This window comes from Haemaphysalis longicornis, unplaced genomic scaffold (genome assembly GCF_048455015.1).
Source record: "Haemaphysalis longicornis isolate Haplotype H1 unplaced genomic scaffold, Haemaphysalis longicornis Haplotype H1 scaffold_1, whole genome shotgun sequence".
In the NCBI taxonomy this organism is placed as follows: domain Eukaryota; kingdom Metazoa; phylum Arthropoda; class Arachnida; order Ixodida; family Ixodidae; genus Haemaphysalis; species Haemaphysalis longicornis.
In genome coordinates this window covers 17736847-17748369 of record NW_027526203.1, presented here as the reverse complement: position 1 = coordinate 17748369, position 11523 = coordinate 17736847, and the positions used below count along the sequence as shown (strand labels likewise).

At 50.1% G+C, this 11523-nt stretch overlaps 1 pseudogene; it reads right to left on the bottom strand.

The window, feature by feature from the left end:
* Positions 1-1540: 1540 nt before the first annotated feature.
* Positions 1541-5001, bottom strand: LOC144156255 (uncharacterized; annotated as a pseudogene).
* Between the last annotated feature and the right edge of the window lie 6522 nt (positions 5002-11523).

Below are 11523 nucleotides of genomic sequence, written 5' to 3'. Positions count from 1 at the left end.
CCGGAACATTTTGGTGTCATCTTGTTCCGGAAGGTACTCTGAGTCTTCTGGTGCCGATGGTTTTGGCTGATGATCAGAATTTCTGGGCGATTTTGGTGGATTAAGACGGAGCGATGTGAAGACCTGTTCAGCGCTCCCAGATATCGCACGTGCTCGGGTAACCCATGACTGCTCGCCCCACGAATGCATCTGAAGCACGAGTACCGGATTGCGTCCTGTACAATATTCGGGTGGCCCCACTGTGAATGGTGGCGTGAACTAGAAGAGTCTCGGTTTACAGAGAAACCGGGATGAGGCCTTTTACATAATTCAGAAAAAAACGCGTGGCTTTTCTTGGCGTACGAAAGCGTAAAACGGAAGGCTGGAGTGTCATTACTAAATTCACGCAAAGCCCTCATCGTGTTAAACGACCAGTTTTGTGGAAATCGCCAACGTGGAGGAGTAAGCTAGCGCGAAAGGAAAATTTAAAGTCCGCCTGAAATGAAAACAGTACGGCTACAACGAAAGCTATACAGCTTCCTCAAAAACTTCGCAGGCAAAAAAAAAATCCCACGTACTCCCGCTTCTCTTTGTAACCGCACGGTTTCATTAAAGGTGGATCCCAAATTTTTCCTTCCGAAAGCCCTCCTCGATAGTGCCACACCGAGAGCAGCCATTTCCCGAACGGTATATGTCGTGTTGCGGCCTAGAAGTAGGCCGAGTGCAGCTGGGCTGCCGCAAGAACCGGGAAAGGGGCAGTGCCACCGACGATGCGGGCGAGATAATGACAACCTTTATTCCATGCCACCAGCGTACATATATAACAAACACACATGTGACCAGTGACGTCACGTACAAACTGCACGTTGCACGTCGGGGCGAAAGCATCAATAACACAGGCACACGATACGCGGCATAGACGCTATCACCACATCTCCCCTTCTTAAAGAATACGCTGACAGTGGCAACGAAACTTAGCCGTACCGCCAGCGAAAGAGGAACCTTATAAAAGAAATAAACAATGCGCAAAAGGAAATAACATTCAATTACTGAACCCGTAGCGGTCTAGCTGTCGAACAAGACGACCAGATCGCGTTGTGTATTCTGGGGGGTCAGTTCGCGGTAACAAAGGGCTAGATGAATCGTCAGGTACCGTGCTGTCTAACACGCGTCGACCCCTGTTCGATTATTACCCGACTGTCTGTCTGAAGGAAATCGTAGCTACCTCCATCGTCCTCAACGCCAATAGGCTGCGAAACAAAGCGAAAAAGAATTTCCTGTTTCTCTTCAGAACTACGCCGGTGGAAGTTCGAACCACATACAACCTCGGCCGCTCAGCAGGACGCATGCATGACTCGCGCTTTCGCTTTGCAGTCTGTCACCCAGACTTCCGCGCCCGGTTCGAGCACTGGCAACGAAGTAGCTCTATGGCGACGGTTGAAATACGTACGCTGCCGCTGTCGAGTGGTTGTATCGTGGTTTCTCAACCTGCTCAGGCTCACTTTCTGAGGCAGAAGGCTCTTTGGATGGACAGGTATCGTTGTGCGTAGCCGCCTGCCCATTACAAGTCCTGCCGGGCTTTTTCCCAGTGGCCCCGGAGTGTCCCTGTACGCTAGAAGAGAAAGATATGGGTCATTCGCTTTTGTAATGAGACATTTAACTGTTTGCACCATCCTCTCTACTTCTCCATTTGCTCGGGGTTATCTGGGACTGGACGTCACAGTGCGGAATCCGTAGTTGCGAGCGAACAACCTGTATTCCTGCGACACGTATTGCGCTCCGTTGTCAGACATAACGACCTCTGGTATGCCATGTCTTGCAAAGAAACTTTTCAGGTGCATGATGACAGTGGCACTTGTTGTCGAAGATAGTAAGGCTATCTTTGGGTATCTAGAAAAATAATCCACGACCACCAAATACCATTTTCTTTGAATATGGCAGAGATCAGCACCTCGCTTTTGCCAAGGACGCTGTGGAGTGGTTGTCGGGATCATTGGTTCTGACCATTGTTGTCTGTGCTCTGCGCATACGCGGCAATCGGTCACCAAAGCTCTCAGCTGACAACTCAACCTAGGCCACCATACGGACTCTCTGGCTCGAGCTCTGCATTTCTCGATTCCATGGTGACTTTCATGCAAGCGTATCAATATGTCTGCGCGCAATTTCTGTGGAATTACAAGCCGTGCACCTTTCAGTAGCACACCTTTTACGACTGTCAGCTGGCTCTTTCCTGCCAGTATGGACGCAAAACCGTCGAAAGGGACGAGAACTTCGGCCACCCTTTCCGGCTGAATCCCATGAGTGTTTGACAGACATCATCAGCTGCTTGTTCTGCTTTCACTATTTCAAAAAGGTCAGCTTCTACGGCGTTTGACAAACAGCCAGAAACGTGCTTGCTGACGTCACCAACAGACAGTGCATGATCCATTTGTTTACCCCGAATCGGGGCTCTGGACAACATATCTGCAGTAACAAGACTCTTACACGGGACATGCACAACCTCATAGCTGAACCGCATGAACTTCATGCGAAAACGCTGAATGCGGGGCGGTAAAACATCTTAGCGAGATTTTCCCAACAAGGATAGAACTGGTTTGTGGTTGGTTTAACAAACAATTTCAAGACCTTTGATGTACCCTTCGAATCTTTCTGCCGCCCATGTCATTGCCAATGCTTCCTTTTCAATCTGGGAATACCTGGTTTCGGCAGTCGTCAACGAGCGCGAGGCAAAGGCAACTGGTCGTTTTTCTTTGTCTGGTTGAATTTGCATAAGTACTGCCCCCAAACCGAATGAAGACGCATCAGCGGAAAGAATCGTAGGGTACTTTGCATCATAGTTAGCCATGACGCGCGCCGAACCGGTAACGTCTTTGACGTATGACAGCGCTTGCTCTTGGGCTGGTCCCTACGTCCATTCAGAACCCTTCAAAAGCAAGTGGCGTAAGGGCGCCGTTTTCGAAGCCAACTCTGGTATGAACCTTGCCAGATGATTAGTCATACCGAGCAGCCGTCGAACGTCAGATACGTTAGTTGGCGTCGCCAATTCTTTGATGGCCCGAACCTTTTCAGGGTCCGGCTTGATTCCATCTCGACATATCACACAGCCAAGAAACTTTATCTCCGTTACTCCAAAACAACACATTTCTTGGTTTAGCGTAACTTACGCCGGCACTTGTGAGGTGGTCTAAAGTTAGACTCAGACGCTCGTCATGTTGAGCCTTGTCGCAGCCATAAATGAGCACATCATACATCATGTTTACCACACCTGGGATTCCTTCCAGAATCTGCGACATTTTCTTTTGAAAAAATTCAGGTGCTGACGTTATCTCAAACGGTAGTCTCTGAAAACAGTACCGCCCAAATGGCGTTATGAAGGTAGTTAACAATTGGCTTTCGGGCGACAACTTGATCTGATAAAAACCAGAGTTAGCGTCTAGCTTTGAAAACACAGATGCCCCACTTAACAGACCGAGGCTATCCTTTACCGTTGGCAAGACATAGCGCTCGCGAAGTACACTTTTATTTAATTGCGTCAAGTCAACGCAGATACGAACATCTCCAGACGGTTTGAGTACTGGTACAATACCCGCGCACCATTCTGTAGGTTCGTCTACTTTGCGGATTACATCATCCCGCTCCATACGCTCCAGCTCCTGCTTAACCCGGTCCCGCAAGGGCAAGGCAACGCGACGCGCTACCTGAATTGCAAAGGGAATCGCGTTCGGCTTCAGTCGAATATTGTATTCTCCTTTCATAGCTCCCAAGGAGCTGAAAAGCTGCGGGTAGGAAGCCTCGATGGCTGACGCGCAACTGACCGAGTCAGCGAACTTAATGAGCTCGAGAGTTTCGAACGCTGGGAGACCCAAAAGTATGGAGCGTAAGGGTGAGACAACGTACACAGTTTGTCGGACCGTGCGTTGTTTCCACTGGATATTGGCAACAAACTTTCCGAGAACATGGAGTGGCTCATTCGCGGATCCTGTTAAGGCTATGTCGCACTTGTCTACCTGGTAGGCAATACAGGAAACGTTGAGGGTACCACGGAAACATCTGCACCCGAGTCTAGTTTAGCAAACACCGGAGTGCCGTTTGTGACGGCCTGAGCATACCGAGAATTAGAGTGCTCCCCGTGCACCGCGCCAACAAAATACGCCCCCTTTTCCATATGGAGAGAAGAAAGTTGTACCATCTTTAGGTCGCCTGTAGCCTTTTTCCGACACACCACCGCAAAATTTCCGGAACAACCACAGTAGTTGCATTTCGCAGCTTTTGCCAGGCAGGAGGTCCTGGGGTGCGCTCCTTGACCGCAGTTGGGGCATGGAACGGGGATGAGTGGTCGGTAGGACTGTTCTCTGGTGCGCTGACCTTGTATGCCAGGTGCACTGTTCCTTGACGAGCTGCCGGGACGCTGTCCTGAAGAGTTCTTCCGGGGCTGCCCTTGGCTGCTGACCGCGTCCAGGTTGCTGGCTGCCGCTGCTGAAGGTTCGTCGCTGGTTTCTCGCAGCTGCTGCTGCTGTCGTTGGACGGTCTCCTTCAAGCGAGCTTTTGCCAAAGCACTGGCGAGTATCAAATTTGCACCCATTTGTAGCGACTCGGAGAGCTTCGCATCACTTAGGCCGACGACAAACCTGTCGCGGATCATGCGTTCCTTTTCCTGGTAATCGCACCGGTCCGCCAGCGTGTGCAACGCAGGGATGAATTGTCGACTGATTCGCCAGGTTGTTGAATGCGTCGGTGAAAACATGCGCTCTCATAAACTAGGTTCCGTGCGGACACGAAGTGGTTGTCGAACTTCTTTTTGACGACTTCGTACTGCTTCTGTTGCTCTTCAGATAAAGCGAAAGTTGAGAAGATTTCTCTGGCTTGCCTTCCCATCGTATAAAGCAGAGTCCGCACTTGTGCTTCTTCACTTCTTTCGTTTAAGCCCGAGGCAAAGCGGTAGTCATCGAAGAGCTGGATCCAAGAAGGCCATTCGGATGTCCGGTCGAAGTCAAATGTTCGCGGAGCTGGAACAGCGAACATGCCGTGGAATGGCTTGACTCCGTTGTCTTCTGACATGGCGGCGCTTGAAGATTGGTGCAACGCCCCTTAAATATCAGAAGGCGCCATCTTCTGACACCATTGTCCCGGCCTAGAAGCACGTCGAGTGCAACTGGGCTGCCGCAAAAAGCCGGGAAACTGACAACCTTTATTCCATGCCACCAGCGTACGTATATAACAAACATACATGTGACCAGTGACGTCACGTACAAACTGCACGTGGCACGTCGGGGCGAAAGCAGCAGATAACACAGGAACACGATACGCGGCATAGGCGCTATCACCGCAGTATACGGGTGCGCGCACATTGGAAAGGGGGCCTTTCGCAGTACATTTTCAGCTGTACCGCCGCGCTTTTTAATTAGGCGGATGATGAGATCAGTACCTAGAGGCATCGGCGGAAACTGCCGCCGACGCGGAATCTACAGTGCTACGGCAGCTCTGGTCTGTGATATCGTCCCACAATATTGATTGATTGTTGCGTTTAACGCGCCGACGCAGCGCAGGCGATGAGACGCGCCGTAGTGGGGGGTTCCGGATTAATTTTGACCACCTGGGGATCTTTAACGTACGCCGAAATCTTGTACACACGGGCGTTTTTGCTTTTCGCCTCCATCAGAAAAGTGACCGCCGCAGCCGGGAATCGAACCCGCGACCTCGTGCTCAGCAGCGCATCGCCTTAGCCACTGAGCCACCGCAGCGGATTTCGTCCCACAATAACGTGAACAGCTATGTTAATACAAAATTCAACCTTTCGCGGCCCCCGCTGAAACCGAAACTGTGACTGGCTGCATTCGAAACGTCTGTAATTAAGAAACCGCCTCGCGCTGAAGCAAAAGATGTTTCCACATGGGATAAATAGGTCATGAGCTACTTATCGCAACAAAAAAAAAACAATATCCAAAATTTTTGTGAGTGCCCCATTCCGGTGTGTGCGTCCCTACCGCAGGATGTCATCGGTTATCGCTCCCGCTGGGCCCGGCGACTCCCAGAATTCGGCAGGGGGGGGGGGGGGGGGGGGTGATAGGGGAGGGGATGCTTAGTTCCTGCGTGCATCACGTTCTCTGGGCATGGATCTGGTGGCGTCATCACCAGAAATAAAAAGTTTGCTTACGTCTCGTATTTTCCGACTCCTTACCACGCACGCCGTTATAAATAATAAGCAACTATACGCAAACCAGAACACACTAATAAATGTCCACGCCATTTCCTTTCAACACAGGTATTCCACGCCGAAAGCTTCGCCTTACGTCAATTGCTCCGCCTCAAATCCACGAATTTTTCAGAAGAAGTTGAGGACCTCATACGAGGGAGGTGCTCGCTGTGATCCGCGAGCTCCCTGTCTGTCTGCTGCCCAAGCAGACTGCCCGCATTTGAAGACAGGTGCGCCCTGCTGCCCAGTGCCCTATCCACCCTCACGACGGTACGGACACCCGCAAGGAGTCTTTCACTTTTAAGCGGACATTCTTTTCAAATGCGAGCAATTATCTATTCGCTAGTTCTACTACATTAGCAGATATTGGCCCGTGGAGGGATGTTATTCAATCCTGGTCGCTTTCAGCCACTCCGGCCTCGGAGGTGCTCTCATTACACGCGCTATACAAGCCAGTGAACATAGTGGTCAGTGGTTCAAAAAAACTACAAACCGGCTGGTGGCCGCTGGTACTTTCTCGTCGAACAAGTGGTCACTCAGTTCTCACGCCACTACGCGTTGGTTCCCTTCGCGTGCGTGGGACGTCGGCTACACCCGTTGGCAACTTAGGAACGACAACGGATGTTGCCCCTGAACCTCATCACCGCATGCGGCTATTACTCCGCGCGGCGCAACAAGTTCTTTACTCCGAGTATTGTGAACGTGACACGGACTCTTTCCGTGATTTCTCGTGCTTAAGTTCCTTTTCAACTTCTGCAGCGGCTGCAAAAAGACGAGGGGTGAAAAATCAGACGATGTTACGCATTAATACCAATCTCGTTTCAAAACGTGCGCGCGTTGACATTCGGGTCTGTCGCTTCGGCGGGGCGGTACACTACGTGAGCAATTGCCTTTCTTAACTTGTCTCGAGTATAGAGGGGAGCGCGAGCATTTTTCTCTTTTAGACGCTTACTTCAGGCGGCCACAGGGAAGTCCATTACTCTTTCGCCTTTTGGGGTACCGTCATGACTGCGCAACACAAAAATCGTTTATACCTTTGCATATAAACCATTCCACCGCTGACGTAGATGAATGCAACTGGGCTTACACCACAACGCAATGGCATGCAAACGGCATTTTGGGGGTTTCTGTTCTAGGTGTTGCTTGGACGAAATTCTGGGGGCACTGTCCAGGTGATGCCGGCGCATCACCCATCGCCGACACGGCAACCGCAGTTTCATCTGCTGCAGTACAGCCAACGCCTTGGGTTCCAAGCACGACGCAGAAGAAGCGAGGGCAAGCCCCTGTTACTAAAGAAGCCATCCCCGGAAGCCCTTGCCAGCCACTTTGGGAGGAAAAAGTTCACCTTCATGCTAGTGCAACCCGGCCTGCCCTGCAAGTTCAAGTAACCCAATGGTAAATAAGTGCCCTGAGCGGCGGCGGAAATTTGATCGATTTATTCGGCTATGTGCGAATGGTGTGTTCTGTGGCTAGCCATGAAGACAAAATAGAAGTTTGTGTTATTCGAAAGATTTCGTGTTTTATAGTTCCCCGGGGCTTGTCCGAACGCAAAAAAATGCTTGATTCCCTGAGAAAAAACAATTACTTTAAGTTAAAATTTTGACTTCCCCGCTAAATGGTACGTTTTCGTGGTCTGCAATAACATCACACGAACCGACCGCTCTACAACCGATTGGGAAGCCTTGTTTACCGTTAGTGAACCTAGATGACGCCACGACACCGCGGCAATCAGTTTCCTGCGTTTGGTTTGTTTTTGATTGTATTTAAACTTGGCTTGTTTTTGTTCAGGGAGAAAATAATCGTTTCGTGAAACATAGTGCTCCCTCGACAAATATGGTCCCGTAAGACAATGTTGCTTGCGTCAATCGGCAGCGTCGTCTGATACATCCCAAAGCCCCGCAGTCCTGTGCATCTAAACCAAGCATAGTGCCCGCAGTACCCACACCAGTGCGCATCGGTACCTGTATGTTTACGTGTGCTTTCGTAACTTCCGCTGTTTGTCCCGCCATTCTTACGGCTTTTAAAAGAATGTTCCCTAAATTTAAGCGCACTCGTGCGGCAAACTTATAAGCTCTGCCTAATTTGCGTTTGCTTTTGCCACTCTCCGCCAATCGCTAAGCTGGCTGGTATGCCATTATAGGTTCTGTGGCGGGAAATGTGCTAGTGGGTCGCATGACCATTTACTTGTTTTCTAATTATATAGCTTGTTTCAGCGAGGTTTACGTTAATAGTGTGTCAGTATGATTCTAACGAGGAATTCTTTTAAATGAATTAAACTTCATTTTTCTCTTCATGGCTCCTTTAAAGTCACCGGATGCACCCCCTCTCTATGCTATGAACTCATGTTACCAAAAAGGGCAGTTTGAGCAATTGCTTGAACTTTTGGACAATTCAATCAGTGTTGAGGAATTGTTGCATATAAAAAAAAACGTGTCTCTTCTCCCGCTTGTGGTAACGCTGGGAAAGTTGCAGTGCGTTGTCTGGGGGCGATGAGGAGTGGAGAAGGGAAACTACTTTCGCCCAGTGGTTTCGCGGAGAATGCGCAAGTTAACTTTTTGACCAGAGACACACTCCGTTTGACACACCCCTCGACGCGCACCGCGTGATTCGCCGGCCCCTGTCGGCGCTGCGCGCAATGCCCCGTTTTAAGTCGTTATGCTCACGTAGCGGCGGCGACAGAGACGGAAGCGGCCGCTCTGCTGATCGGTAGCCGATCAAACCCGTAGCCTACGACGCATGCTGCTGGCTCGTCTCGGGCTACGTGACTCATCTTGCATTGCGTTGGCCGTGAAAGTGGAAAGGAACGCCGCGTTCTTCGAGAAAGAAAGCGAAGCTTGCCCTCCTTCTGTGAGCGTTGCATGGGACCGAACGGCTTTGAGACCTGGTCGGCTATACAGCTACATCAAAGGTTAACCAAGCGTAACCAACACTCAAGTAGAAAAGCCAAGCTTTTCCTTTGCATATCCAAGGTTAGCTGAGCGAAGGCGCAGCCATTTATTCTCCCTAAGGATATTCCTCAACCTCTTGCGGTCTGAGATTTCATCACTTCGTAAAATTGTGAGAAAGGTAAATGTAAGAATTATCAAGCAATTTGTGCACAATGTCGAACACTGAACTAAATAAACAAGTCGGTTCGAACGCGGGGCGGTGCCCGTGAACGATCCTCAGACGTGAGCAAAAAAAAATGCCGTTCTTTGGGGTATTTTTGTGTTTGATTTGTGTTTGTGTGGTTTCCGCGACTTGCGACTGCAAACAAAGGGAACATTGCGGGAATGTTTTTATCGACTTGTTTCCCGACTTCATCATATAAACATCTTTAGACGGTACTTAGGGTAAAGACAAGATGATCCCGCTATCGCGTAAATATCAGTATAAAGCTTTACATACGGGAACGTTACGTGTGTATTTTTTGTGTATTAGCTTATGACACAATAGCGAGTTTTAGCTGCCCGTTTTTCCCGGTCCGCTCCGCTCCAATAGTAAGCGGGAGCCCCATTGCGCCTGCGTGGCGTGCATCGCCGCGAACGGCATTCGCACCGGTTGCGCTGAGCGGGCGACCGATCGCGGAGCGGACCATCGCAAACCGTCAGATAAAACTTTCCATCGACTATAACGAAGATCAAACAGGACCGTCAACACTAATGTGCGTTATGTAGCACAGCTGTGCAAGGTCTATATGACCTCTGTGGATCAAAATGTATTGACATTTTTAAGTTCAGGAATTGCTGCTGGCAGCTTATTCGTTGTAAAATATTCAGCAACAGTGAGAAAGCGGTACAACGATGCTTTCAAGAACTTTGAGAGAATTCCTACTAACGAAAGTGGGTCGCAATTCTTTGCGCGTCCGAAAGGAAGTTTTTATTAAGTAGTGCGTGGTGGTCTTTGTTATCCCCATTATCACATTTCGTGGTCTTTCAGTGGTCGGGCCTAACTTTGTTGTCACAGATTTCAGTGTGTATTCAAACATATATGCTGCATTCAATTCAGGTTCCGGAGGCGGAGAAGAGCTGCACGAAGACTGCAAAGACGAACAGAAGGCGAAGATGGGGCTCCCATGGCGCACTTGTACTCTCCGCACTTTCTAGTTCACTTCATATATCAACAAGAACTTATCAAAGTTTCTATGTCTACTGTTCCCATTGTGCTTTATTCCTTGTCTGTCAGAAGGTGGTTGAATGTGAAGGAGAATGCCAAACTGAATACAAATTCTTAACGCTGGAAATAGCCACATCCTCCTTGCTATTTTCGCGATGAAAGAGAATCGACAATAGGAAGCGGCGTTAAATTTGTGCACAGCAAAGCTGAGGCGAGACAATTCGTTGGCCGCTGACCGAACAGACAGCGAAATAAAAATTACGCCCACCTCCCCTCGCGGGAACCCTGGTGTGATGGGACGCTGAGGGGGGTTCAAGCGCAAGCGGAGAGCAACCGTCGACCGAAAGGCCGCCGGAGAGCGGCACACCGGTTATATGCGCAGCGCGCCCAAAGGAGAGGAGACCGTGGAGAGAGAGAGTACTGCACATGCGCAGCACCACGCGCAGCGCCGCCCACCGGCGGATTGAGAGCGCGCTGGGCCGTACACCCGCAGATGCTGAGAGAGTGTGTTCGCTCTCACCTGGGCACGCGCCGGCGCCAGTGCGCCTGCCGCGGCTGTGACGCAACACAATCCACTTTAATCCAATCCAATCCAATCCAATCCAATCCAAGCCAAGCCCAGCCAAGCCAAGCCAAGCCAAGCCAAGCCAATCCAATCGAATCCAATTCATTGCCCCTCGCGAGAGAGTGTTCGCTATCGGAGAGGAGAGGGGGTGAGCAGAGGAGAGTGCGGACGCCGACGACGACGACGGACGCACGCAGGAAGGACAGGGCCGCCGACAAGAGATGCTCTCAGCGTCGCATCTAAAACAGGGGAAAGAAAACAGCCTTCACTTTCCAAGCCTGCGAGCACATCTTCGTTGCAGAATTCATGAAGGCCGATTGCTTATCAGAAATTCTTGAAATTCGGCTAGCACCAATCCTTGAGGTGGCGTAAGGAGGTGCAACCCATACTCGAATATAAGCCTTGCCAGCTTGTTTAAATAGAAAATGGTGGATAACACTCGCTCATCCCTTATACTCTATTTGAGAAAACTGCGTGGCCCTGTCGAGAAGCAGCACAACTGTTTATTAAGCTGACACATCACACTCGGTAGAATCATATCGTTTGAAAACAGCGCGGAAGACGACACTACAGAAAAGCAAACCCGAGGGAGGCGCAATACTGATTTGGAAACACCGCTTATCTAGCTGTACCTTATCTATAGTGTAACACTGAGATAATGAGAGCCCCGATATTACCTCCTGGACAATCG